General features: G+C 38.3%; 1 pseudogene; it reads left to right on the forward strand.

Annotated features, from left to right (window-relative positions):
- Positions 1 to 11895: 11895 nt before the first annotated feature.
- Positions 11896 to 13179, forward strand: LOC129557255 (dnaJ homolog subfamily A member 1-like; annotated as a pseudogene).
- Positions 13180 to 13723: the final 544 nt, after the last annotated feature.

Below are 13723 nucleotides of genomic sequence, written 5' to 3' on the forward strand. Positions count from 1 at the left end.
AAAGACCCACGCTGCCTCTGAAGCACCAGGAGGATTCGGGCAGCAGGTGCAAGCTGACTGCAGTGCTCTAGGCCAGGCTTAACCACTTCATTTGGAAAGGCAGTTTCAGCTGGCTACTGTTGAATTGTCAGTACCTCTCAGCCCAAATCAATCAGATGTGTCCTACTGTTTCTTAGAAGGAAATATTTCTGCTTGGGCCATTTGATTTTTTTTCTGGTATACAACTGAAAGAGATATATTTAAAAAGTCAGAGATGTGATTGTTACTGGGTTTAATATAAACAAAACCAATTGGGACTGCATTGTTGTCTAAAGGAAGTACACGAAATGGCCCTGGCTGGTTCTTCTGATGTAGTTACTCTAAAGAGGATCCAAATCTCCTGTTACCTGCAAGCTTGAAATCATAATCAACTTTGCTTAAACTTACTGGAACTCAGTCTACCCATCTGTAAAATGAGAAGAATTATAATTAACTCAACAGAGATTTAGAGATTGGAACTTAATCAGGATAGTACACATTTAAAATTTAGCACATTATCAGCCACACAGTAGGTGCTAGAAATTATCAGTGTGATTTAAATGATTATAAGTCTATATTTATGTATGTGCACATTTAATTAAATCTCTTAATCAGATTTTAATTACTTTAAAGTTATAGTTGTCTATTTATCTCTATCCGTGGCAGTTTGATTCGCTTTTTCCAATAATCTGGACCACTTCTTTCCACTTATTTCCCTTCCAATTAACTTCAATTTGAGTACTGAACATCTCATTAATATCACCATCATTAGATAGCTCTGTGATAATAAGGAAAAGAAGCTCTCAACTCCAGTTTGCCACTAAAATTTAATTAGATGGTATGTATGAAAATGCTTCACACTGTGAATTATATATATTTTAAATATTCTTGTGGGAGGGATGGTTGGTTTCTGAAAATGATGGGCATGTCTAGAAGAATTCAACCAAGGTTTTCTGTAAAAAGCTAAATATAAGTGTTAAAGTTTTGAAGGCCCCTAATGGGCTTCCCCAGTGACTCAGCGGTAAAGCATCCACTGGCAATGCAGCAGACCTGGGTTCAATCCTTGGGTTGGGAAGATCCCCTGGAAGAGGAAATGGCACCCACTTCAGTATTCTGTCCATAGGATTTTCCTGGCATTATTCTTGCCAGGAAAATCCTATGGACAGAGGACCCTGGCTTGGGGTCGCAAAGAGTCGAACATGACTGAGCACGGCATGGACCGTCTCTATCACAATTTTTCAACTCTGACTTGCAGAATGAAAGCAGCCATCAACAATATGTTAATAATAGCTGGGGGTTTTTTTCCAATAAAACTTCATTTACAAAAACAAGCATTGGGCAGGATTTGTCCCATGGGTCATAGTTTGTGAAACCCTGTCCAACCCTCTTACTAAAGACAAACAAAATAGTTAGGTTGCCCCTATCTCCCTCCAAAATTTCTAGGAAAAAACATTAAAGGGAGTGAGTCATTGTCAGGAGGAAGTCAAAGAACATTAGAGCTGAGCCTTGATTCTGTGCTAAAGATTTTACATATTGACTGACAGAAGCTGAAAGGTAGAATTTTGATTTGAGTGGACTCACTGAGCAGAGGGTAGCATACAGTACCCACCAAGATAGGAAATTTGGGCGAGTCATCATTCCTCTGGGTTGAGGTCTGGAGGTTCTCCACCCTGACAGTAAGTGACTGGACTATATTTCTCATGTTCCAGAAAAAACTCAAGCCTTGGCCCCAGCAAGGAGCCTAAGAGAAGAGGAAAATACATCCACTAGAGTTGCTATCCACGTTTGCTTTCCAGAGCTACTTTCTACCCTTATCTTCCCTGTTCTTGGCAGTATCACTGACCCATATCAAACTGCACTGTCCAGACTTCCTTGTCCTCTGGCTTCTGCTTGGTTTTGGACAAAGGGAAACAGGGGCAGAAGATCAGAGGGTGGGAGAACAGAGACATCAGGACACTGCCCTTCCCACCCCCATTCCTGCTTTGGCCTGCAGTTCTGGCAATGGCTGCCTCCACCTACAAGTGAAGGCCTTCAGCTGGCCTTCCTCCACTGGACCAGCCTGTGTCCCTACAAACTCAGACTAGGCTACTCAACATCCTTTGTTGTTTTTCTAGGCCACAACACTTTGTAAATAGTCCTCAGTCTTTTCAAGGGAACATTGTTTTGTCTGTGGCCCAGACCATTCTATCCTCTCTGGAAAACAAATGCTGTTTTAGGCCTCAAATTATGTCTAAAAGTAATTTTTTTAATATAATGCCCAACAAAGAAAGAGAATGAGACACATAAGACAAAATGAGTCAGATCAGGAGGAACAATAGAAAACCAAAAGAGACAACTGGGAATCCAGATGCTGGAATCAGCAGGTATAGACAAAAAAATAACCATTCTCACTACATTCATGGAGATTTAACCTCAGAAATCCAGGAAGATGTGATGAGCAAGGAAAATGGTACAAATGTGGTAAATTTAAATGAACACTGATTATAGAAAATAAAATTAAAAGTATCTTGTGGCACTTAATATATAGAAAAATAATTAAAATACATAAAATAATAGCATATAAATTGGGAAGAAGTAATTGAATATTCAGTTCAGTTCAGTTCAGTCGCTCAGTCGTGTCTGACTCTCCGCGACCCCATGAATCACAGCACGCCAGGCCTCCCTGTCCATCACCAACTCCCGGAGTTCACTCAAACTCATGTCCACAGAGTCGGTGATGCCATCCAGCCATTTAATTCTCTATCGTCCCCTTCTCCTCCCGCCCCCAACCTTTCCCAGCATCAGAGTCTTTTCCAGTGAGTCAACTTGTCGCATGAGGTGGCCAAAGTTTCAGCTTTAGCATCAGTCCTTCCAATGAACACCCAGGATCGATCTCCCTTAGAATGGACAGGTTGGATCTCCTTGCAGTACAAGGGACTCTCAAGAGTCTTCTTCAGCACCACAGTTCAAAAACATCAATTCTTAGGCGATTAGCTTTCTTCAATTGAATATTAGAGTGTGCTAAAATCCTCATTTTCTGAAAGATAAAGATAATTATCTTTTTTTCAGGTTAAGATAATTATCAATCCTTGATAAATTATCGGTGCATAAATGGAAGGACTTCAAACTTTGGCAGTTAAAAAATTTATAACTTCTAAGCTCTTAAATATTTGTGTTTGTGTGTGTGTATGTTTGTGTGTCTATGTAACAACAAAGAAAATATGAGAATATAGAACAAGCAAAACAATTACTAATCACATAAGAAGATAATCAATTTAAAACCAAATATTTTTGTAATTGCATTAAATGTGAACTAACTACACACTTAGGTTTGAAAGCATTGACTGTTACACTGATTTTTAAAAAATAATAACTAACCCTAGCCCTTTATAATATACACATTTGAAGTTGACATTTACAAATTTCTTGAATGTAAAATGAGTTTTGAAAACTCAATCAAACAAACAAATTCCTTCCAAAGCTCAAATGCATATATAGTAATATTAAACGATGAACCTGGAACCTATTTTACAGACTGAAATCATAGAGAGAAAGACAAATAGTGTATATTAACGCATATATATGGAATTTAGAAAGATGGTACCGACAGTCCTACGTGAAGGGAAGCAAAAGAGACACAGCCATAAAGAACAGACTTTTGGACTCAGTAGGAGATGGCTGGATGGCATCACCGACTCTGTGGACATGAGTTTGAGTGAACTCCGGGAGTTGGTGATGGACAGGGAGGCCTGGCGTGCTGTGATTCATGGGGTCGCGGAGAGTCGGACACGACTGAGCGACTGAACTGAACTGAACTGAGGAGAAGGCAAGGATGGATGATTTGAGAGAATAGCATTGAAATATACACAGTACCATATGTAAAATAGATGACCAGTGCGAGTTCAATGTATGAAACAAAGAAAACAAATCTTAAGGCAAGAAAAATGATTAGAGAAATGGTCTGAACCAATAAAAATCGTTAAACTCAACAAAAATATGTATTAACAAACACCAATACTCTTGACCTAGCCATTCTACACCTAAGAATGCATTCTACAGCTGTACTTCCTCAAGCATGGACCCCAGATTGGCAGCATCAGCATCATCTGGGGGAACTGACAGGATTCCAGTCTCCATCAAGACCCTCGGAAATAGAAACTCTATGGTTGGGTCCCAGAATCTGGGTTTTAACAAGGCCACTGAATAATTCTGAAGTGTGCCAAAGTTTGAGAAGCACTGTTTCACAGAGAAGTGAGATTATATGCATCAAGAAACATGCACTATTATTTTCATAACTGCATAATTTGCTATAGCAAAAAAACAAAATAGAAACAATTCAATTCAACAACATGTCTAACAATAGTAGAATGAAAAAATAATTTATTTGTTTTCATTAAATACAATATTACATAGAAATAAAAATGAGTGAACCACATGCGAAACGCAGATAAATCTTAAAAATACAGTTAATGATTTGAGAAAAGTGGGTATGCATATAAACAGAAAAGAGGGAAAAAATAAAATAGACACAATAAATATACAATGTGCAATCCTGAATATACAAATTCAAGAACAGGCAAAAATAGTCTAAATTGCCTCGGGTGGATGTGTGGCAGGCAGACTCCTAAGGTAGCCCCCATAATTCACAGCTCCTGAGATTCCACTCTTGTGTGATCCCCACCTCTGGAATTTAGGCTGAACTTGTGACTCTCTATTAGCCAAAAGGATACAGCAAAAGCGATGAGATGTACTCAATTATGTATATATGATTATGCTACATAAGACTAACATCTGTCCTTCTAGAGTCTCTCTTTTCCTTTCAAGTTTTGATGAAGCAGGTTGCCATATTGGGGGACCCATGCAGCAAGGATTTACAGTTGAATTCTTGCAAGTGTTCCTAGCTGACAGCAATAAGATGAAGCTCTTATTCCTACTGGAAGGATGTGAATTTCGTCACAACCCAAGTGAGCTTGGAAGTAGATCTTTGTGGAGTCAAACTTTCAGATGAGACCCCCACTTCAGCCAACATCTTGATGGGATCTTTGCAAAGGACCTGGATAAGCCACACCTGGAAGTTCTTGACTTCCAGAAACTATGAGATCAAATATGAATGTTGTTTTAAGACACAAAGTCTGTTGTAATATATTCTACAACAACAGGAAACTAATACTGGAGGTGTCCTAACTCCAGTTCCCTAGCATCAGAGCTTGAGACGGAGATTCTTGTTCAAGGATTCATTTATTAAACAAGTGCTGTCAGGAGAAGGGGTATAAAGGAAGCAGGATAAGGCAGGGAAAAGAAGCCTGCAAGGACAAGGTCTCACCTAGAAAGTAGCATCAGTCGATCCCAAAGTGATATCCCAGAGCATCACACAATTGGAACCTTGAGTTCCAGGATTGCCCTTGGGGGCCATACTGCCAGTCAGCCGGTACTGGGGCTGCACAGAGAAGAGACCCAGTTTCCCAGGTAGCAGTTCCCATTTGGCCCAGGGCAGTTCTCCAGATAAGTGGGCAGCTGTGAATTCTTGCCATGCAAAACTCACAGGATCTGCTAAAGGAGATGTGAGAGGTAGGGTGGAGAACAAACAGCAACCACTGCAGACTGCATGACTGATATGAAATTTAAAGGAAAGTTAGGAAGGTGATAGCATAAATGTCAGCAAAGTTGGGATAGCTAATATAGAGATTTTTCTGGGATTCTGGCAATGATCTGTTTCTTAACCTAGGTGGTAGTGACATGGATATAATTTTTGCACCCATATTCTTTATTTTATGCATTCTTCCATATGTCTATTACATTCATAATAAAATAGACTTTTATAAATTCTGATTGGGCACAAATAGAATCTCTAAGCTAAGGAAATTTGGGGGATATCTGAGAATTTCATATACCTCTGATACAGTGTTATATTGCATGGTTCTGTGGCACATCTGATACATTTAAAATTTTTTCTACCCCCATTCTTTCCAGGACAAGAATTCAGTAATGTTGTCACAATAACTGTCAGGGAAACAAAGTAGAGATCACATCCTATTTTGGAGGATGGAGAACTGGATGTAGAGTGAAGATGCACCAAGTATAAACGTTAATTAGAAAACAAAAGATAATTCATGATCATGCAACCTGGTGAACAAGGACAGATGAATGAAATTGCTGGCACTCATCAAAAAGGTTTTCTGGGGGAAGTTATTCTTTACATCTTAATTATTTTAATTCTCTAATAATAAAATGGGAGAAAGCACAGAAATAAAAATTAGACAAAATAAAGCTCAAGTTTTCAGCTGGAAGTTCTTCACAAAATAAAATTTAAATCACAAATCCCAGTCTTTATATTAAAAGTGAAAAATATCACACAGGATCCAGAGGAAGCCTCTCAGGCCACTTCAGGTTGAAATTCTTAGTCGTTGCCTACTATTCCTCACAGTTTTTCAAATAGTACGATGGAACCCCACGAGACAGATTCTAATGTGATGACCAGCCATAATCCACATAGTCCCTGGAAAATTCTGAGCAGTTACCGTCAATTATAGGCAGATAGTTATCTCTCAGTGACTTTCATAAACCATGATTTTTCTCCAAACACAGAAAAGGAATTAAAATGGTGAAAGATAATGAATATCTAAGCTAATGAATATATGAAAAAGCTTCAACATATACATCAAATAATCAAGGAGATTTTGCGTCCTTATAATTTTTTTCAACTGGATCAAGAAGTTAGAATGAGTAGATAAGACAGAAAAATATTTTATATAAGAGAAAAAATAAAGAATATTAGAGGCAGTTAGTTCTCATAGAAAGATTCCAAATTGGAATCAAACAGTACATCTTGGGACACTTAAGAGTTGAGCCAGTGTAGACAAGTTACCTCTTACATCTCTTTTATGGAACCACCATCCAGCAAATAAGATTATCTGTATAAAAGCATTTTCTGAACTCTTCTAGTCTATAAAAGCCAAAAGCATTTTTGTAGATTTCCTGAACTCACTTTTAGTTTATAATTTGGAAAGGAAACAGATTTTTCTAAATTTGTAAGTCTTATTTCAAACTATTTTAAATAAGAATACTAAACAACAACAAAATTAATTATGAAGCTAAGTCAAAAATTAAGTTTCTGGACAGCACTAGCTTTTCACCCAAAGGCGTCAACCACTATAGTGAAAGCATGGGGAAAATAGTTCTACTTCGGAATGTAGTGAAATTATTCCAAACCACAATCCAGGACAGAATGTTACACGAAAAGATAGCTCTCCCAGGTAAAAGCCTTTTTCTTCTGCCCTAACTGGATCATGAATCAGTTTTAGCCTCTGGTGTTCTACTCCATTGAGCCCAGAACATCCAGCAGCTTCTGAAATCTGCCAGACCATCAAGCACAGCAGACAATTCCCTTTAAGCAGATTCAAGTGCCGAAAAGTAGTGGGCTAGAACCTTTCCCCAAATTTGGAGTTCAGTGATGTGAAGGTCTCATTTTTCTTAAGAAAAATAATTCATACTCTACAGTACTTTTGCAGGGTTCAGTTAAGATATATTTTTAATTTAGGTACTTTTTATTCTTTTCTTTTATTTCTAGGTGAATATAGAACATACTGTTGAAATTCTGATGATGACATTTTTGTTCTTTGCTTTGTAATTTCCCTTCAACTTTATATTTGTAAACGAATCTATTTCATTTGAACAAGGTAGCAGGAAATAGAAAAGAAGTAAAAAGGTGATAGTCGAAAGAGTTTAAATTAAGAAAAATGTCAAATTAGGTGTAGTGCTAGGCAGTAGTTATCAAATACCCAGTGATTATATATCACACTAGTGATACGCTACCTATACACATTGTGTGTGTATGAGTATATATATACTCATATAAACAAAGAGACAGAAGTATAAAGAGAGAACTCAATATTCATGGAAGGAAGAGTGGATTTAGTGGAATTCAAATAATAATACAGAAATATAAATGCAGTATGGTTCTAAAAGAATATCATACCATAGAAGAGGGATGGTCATTAGCTGAATGGGAAGTGTAACCCTAAGAGTGATTAGAACTCACTCTATACCCAGCTAAGGGAAAAAAAAAAAAATGCTACAGGCCACACATGGAATAATCAACATTTTTTGGCTGATATATAATGATTGCTGTTATCTATTATCACCATTTCCTTTTATAGTAGATATCTAACATCAAAAATGAGATATAACATCTCAAATTTTTATAAAAACTAAATTTAAATTTATGGAGAACATACCACATTGTTTTTGTTTTTCTAATATCTTGGCTGACCAGAAAAGTTTGTCAGACTCTCATTTTTGAGTTATCATTTTGTTTTGGAAACAACCATCATTAACTATATGACATATAAGGTCTTGAATATAAGAGTTAATCATTGACTTCCCTAGTGGGCCAGTGGTTAAGAATCCACCTGCCAATGCAGGGGACACAGTTTCATTCCATGGTCCTGGAAGATCACACTTGCCACGGAGACTAAGCCCATGAGCCACAACTACTGAGCCCTCATTCTAGAGCATACTCTACAACAAGAGAAGCCACCATGCACTGGGGGATGAGTGAAATAGATGAAGGGGATTAAGAGGTACAAAATTCCAGTTATGAAGTAAATAAGTCACGGAGATATAATGTGCAGCACAGGGAATAGAGTCAATAACATTGTAATAATGTTGTACGGTGACAGAGCATCACCAAAGTTACCACAGTGGTCATTTTGTAATGATAAAATACCAAATCACTGTGTCATAGCCTCAAACTAATATACTATTGTAAGCCAGTTACACTTCAATTAAAACATTAAATACATAAATAACCAAATACTTGAAACATTTCATGCAATAAATAAATTTCTATTTAAATTAATCTTGGAAAGTATAAAAATTAAATATATGATGATTCTTATTTCCTGCTGGTTTTCTCTCTTTTTCTTCCAATAAATAATGTCAAATCTCAATAAAAAAGAAAAGAGGGAAGCCACTACAAGAAGCCTGAGCACAACAAAGCAGACCCCCACCCGCCCCCGCCACCCACAGCCACAACTAAAGAAAGACTTCAGGTAGCAATGAAGACTTATTGCTGCCAAAAATAAATAAATTATTTTTTTTTTTAAGAAAAGAGATAATCCTGTCAGCTGAGATTCAAGAACTGATCTGTGAAATAGTCCTTCTCTTTCAAATACATGGCTGGGCAGAAATGTATCAATAGATTACAATTTTAGAGGTGTAGAGAATTTAGACATCCCTATGAAAAGATTTATTTTATGTTTCTCATATGCCATTTTTAATTATTAGTAAGTTTCTAATCAGATAGTTACCCAGCTTAGTATGCTCAATTTTTATTTTATATATGCCCAGTTTTCTAGAAGGCTGAAGTAGGTTAAAATGTCAAAGTCCATGATAAAAGTACTGGGGAAATCTAAGAGTGCATTGACATGCATAAGATACCTATAATCTTCAAGTCAGTTTTGAATGAAATCCACTCAACAGTGCAGTCTCTTTCAACACTAATGATACAGATAAAGTAATGCAAGTTAAGTCCTTGCAGTCATGTCTGACTCTTTGCTACTCTATGGGCCAAGCCCTCCAGACTCCTCTATCCATGGGATTCTCCAAGCAAGAATACTGCAGTGTATAGTCATTCCCTTCTTCAGGGGTTCTTCCCAACCCAGGGATCGAACCTGTGTCTCTTACATCTCCTGCATTGGCAGGTGGGTTCTTTACTACTAGCACCATCTGAGAAGCCCAGATAAAGTGGTTCAGTGCAGTTCAGTCACTCAGTCGTGTCTGACTCTTTGCAACCCCGTGAACCTCAGCACACCAGGCCTCCCTGTCCATCACCAACTCCCGGAGTTTATTCAAAAAAGCAGAGACATTACTTTGCCAACCAAGGTCCATCTAGTCAAGGCTATGGTTTTTCCCGTGGTCATGTATGGATGTGAGAGTTGGACTGTGAAGAAAGCTGATCGCCGAAGAATTGATGTTTTTGAACTGTGGTGTTGGAGAAGACTCTTGAGAGTCCCTTGGACTGCAAGGAGATCCAACCAGTCCATCCTAAAGGAGATCAGTCCTGGGTGTTCATTGGAAGGACTGATGCTGAAGCTGAAGCTCCAATACTTTGGCCACCTTATGCGAAGATAAAGTGGTAGCAGTGACTCAATGACTTAATATTCAAGGTGACATTTTGGCAACCAATATTAACTACAACACATGGCAAAGCAAATGAAAATTATCTGGTCCTCTTTGAAGAAAATCGTGTTAAAAAGCCCTGACTTATTCAATAAAATGTTATTTCCCCTTTATGCTATGAATGAAAGTACTAATGAAAGTTATGAAGTTCTCTCTTTCATTATAAAGAAAACCATCATCATAACAGTTAATATTCACAGAACTTTTACTATGTGCTTGGCAAGGTATAGCATACCTTGCCTGCATTTTACAATATAATCCTCACAACTATTACAAGGTAAGTAATACTGTCTGCATCTTATACATGATGAAACCGATGATTGGAGAAGTTAAGCAGCTTGCCCAAAGCTTTCCATATGTCTTCATTTTTTGGTTTATATAATTATTTCATTTATTCAACAAATATTTATTGACCACCTAGTAAGTATAAGGCCTTGCATTGCCATGGGTATTTCTAACAGCATTTAGGGAAGTATCTGCCCAAACTAGATAATCTGTTCCTCTGCAGACCACCTGCCTCCACTCCCATTAGCAACTCAAGCATAAGGATATTTATAAATTTTCAAAGAAATGACATTCTCTCTGAAATTTCACTCCCAAATCAAATTGCTATCAGTTCAGTTCGGTTCAGTTCAGTTGCTCAGTCGTGTCTGACTCTTTGCAACCCCATGAACCGCAGCACACCAGGCCTCCCTGTCCATCACCAACTCCTGGAGTCCACCCAAACTCATGTGCATCGAGTCGGTGATGCCATCCAGCCATCTCATCTTGTTGTACCCTTCTCTTCCTGCCCCCAATCCCTCCCAGCATCAGGGTCTTTTCCATCAGGGTCAAATCTTCGCATGATGTGGCCAAAATGTTGGAGTTTCAGCTTCAGCATCAGTCCTTCCAATGAACACCCAGGACTGATCTCCTTTAGGATGGACTGGTTGGATCTCCTTGCAGTCCAAGGGACTCTCAAGAGTCAGAGAAGTAAATTTTTAGGAACCGTGGGAAGCTTGACCTAACAGAAAGAAACCCTTCTGAACTGACATTGAGAAGCCACAAGGGCCACAAAGCAACAAAATTTCTTTTGTGCAGCATTTGTGCTGAATGTCATTTCTTAAATCTGACCCCTGTCTCCTTTCATATGATCTTCAATTTGTTTTTAAGCTAAAAATGTTTTCATATACTTGATTTAGAAGGAAACACATTTGTCACATGTAAATCTACTAAATGCTTATCTAAACCAATGTGAATCATCAACTTACATTCATCATTATTTAATCCAGAAATGTACCTTTCTTCTCACCATACATATACATGGGAAATAAGACATCTTAAAATATTCTTAGTGATACGATAAAGACTGAGCACAATTTGGCATTTGCAAATATGCCCAGCAGACAATAAGAGAAAAAACTTATGTCTGAGAGCAACAACTGTATAAATTTATCTCTTTGTTGATTACCAGCAACTGTTGCAGTGACCTTTCTATAGCTGCAAATAATCAACCTTCATTTCAAGAGAGTAGCTTTGGTACTTCAGATTTCCCTGATAAGTTGCCATTTATTTGAAATTGCCCTTAAAGTTATTCTTCTGTAAAGATAGTAATAAAGTGAAACTTTCCAGAACGGCTCAGTGAGAGGCAGAGGATCAGCGACTGCCCGAGCTGCACACAGTAGCACACTCCTTCCTGGTCCCCCACACCGGCATTGGCCTGCTTACCAGCTGTAGAAAATGGTGAAAGAAACCACTTACTATGATGTTTTGGGGGTCAAACCCAATGCTACCCAAGAAGAATTGAAAAAGGCTTATAGGAACCTGGCCTTGAAGTACCACACTGATAAGAATCCAAATGAAGGCAAGAAGTTTAAACAGATTTCTCAAGTTTACAAAGTGCTCTCTGATGCAAAGAAAAGGGAATTATATGACAAAGAAGGAGAACAGGCAATTAAAGAAGGTGGAGCAGTCATTAGTTTTGGCTCCCCCATGGACATCTTTGATATGTTTTTCGGAGCAGGAGGCAGGATGCAGAGAGAAAGGAGAGGTAAAAACCTTGTGCATCAACTTACAATAACCTTAGAAGATTTATATAATGGTTCAACAAGAAAACTAGCTCTGGGATTCATGTCAATGTATGGCAAAACCAACCAATATAATATTGTAAAATAATTAGCCTCCAATAAAAAAAAAAGAAAAGAAAACTAGCTCTGCAAAAGAATGTGATTTGTGACAAATGTGAAGGCCGAGGTGGTAAGGAAGGAGTAGTAGAATGCTGTCCCAATTACCAAGGTACTGGAATGCAAATAAGAATTCATCAAATAGGGCCTGAAATGGTTTAGCAAATTCAGTCTGTATGCATGGAGTGCCAGGGCAATGGGAAGCAGATCAGTCCTAAGGATAGGTGTAAAAGCTGCAATGGAAGGAAGATAGTTTGAGAAAAGAAAATTATAGAAGTTCATATTGACAAACGCATGAAAGATGGCCAGAAGATAACATTCCATGGTGAAGGAGACCAAGAATCAGGACTGGAGCCAGGAGATATTATCACTGCTTTAGATCAGAAGGACCATGCTGTTTTTACTCCACGAGGAGAAGATCTTTTCATGTGTATGACATACAGCTGGTTGAGGCACTGTGTGGCTTCCAGAAGCCAATATCTACTCTTGACAGCCGAACCATAGTCATCACTTCTCATCCAAGACAGATTGTCCAGCAGGGAGATATCAAGTGTTTGCTAAATGAAGGCATGCCAATTTATCGGATGCCATATAAAAAGGGTCACCTAATCATTGAATTTAAGGTAAACTTTCCTGAGAATGGCTTTCTCTCTCCTGATAAACTCTCTTTGCTGGAAAAACTTCTGCCTGAGAGGAAGGAAGTAGAAGAGACTGATGAAATGGACCAGGAAGAATTAATGGACTTTGATCCAAATCAGGAAAGACAGCACCATTACAATGGAGAAGCCTATGAGGATGATGAACATCATCCTTGGGGTGTGTTCAGTGTCAGACCTCTTAGTGGGGCCCGTGAATAACACTCACTGCTGGTGTTTATTTGCAGTAGTGACTGAGTGAAGGACTATATTATAATATAATATGCTCACTACTTGCTATTGTGTTGCTCTAATATTCAACTATCATAGTGTTTTAAAAGTTAAATGAAGAATAAGCTCAAATATAAAAGCTCTGATTTTGCTCTGTATATATGACTTCAGTGTGCAAGATAAGTTTAATACTTGTAAAAGCTACTTTAAAAAATTTCCCCTAGCATTTGTTAGGCCATACTTTGTAGCTGATTTCAGCTCTGTACCTGGTATCAGTCAGTTCAGTTCAGTTCAGTCGCTCAGTCGTGTCCGACTCTTTGCGACCCCATGAATCACAGCACGCCAGGCCTCCCTGTCCATCACCAACTCCCGGAGTTCACTCAAACTCATGTCCATCGAGTCGGTGATGCCATCCAGCCACCTCATTCTCTATCGTCCCCTTCTCCTCCCGCCCCCAATCCCTCCCAGCATCAGAGTCTTTTCCAGTGAGTCAACTCATTGCATGAGGTGGTCAAAGTA

The sequence above is a fragment of the Moschus berezovskii genome, chromosome 7 (genome assembly GCF_049115385.1).
Source record: "Moschus berezovskii isolate FMDL1 chromosome 7, NW_MosBer_1.0, whole genome shotgun sequence".
NCBI classification, from domain to species: Eukaryota; Metazoa; Chordata; class Mammalia; order Artiodactyla; family Moschidae; genus Moschus; species Moschus berezovskii.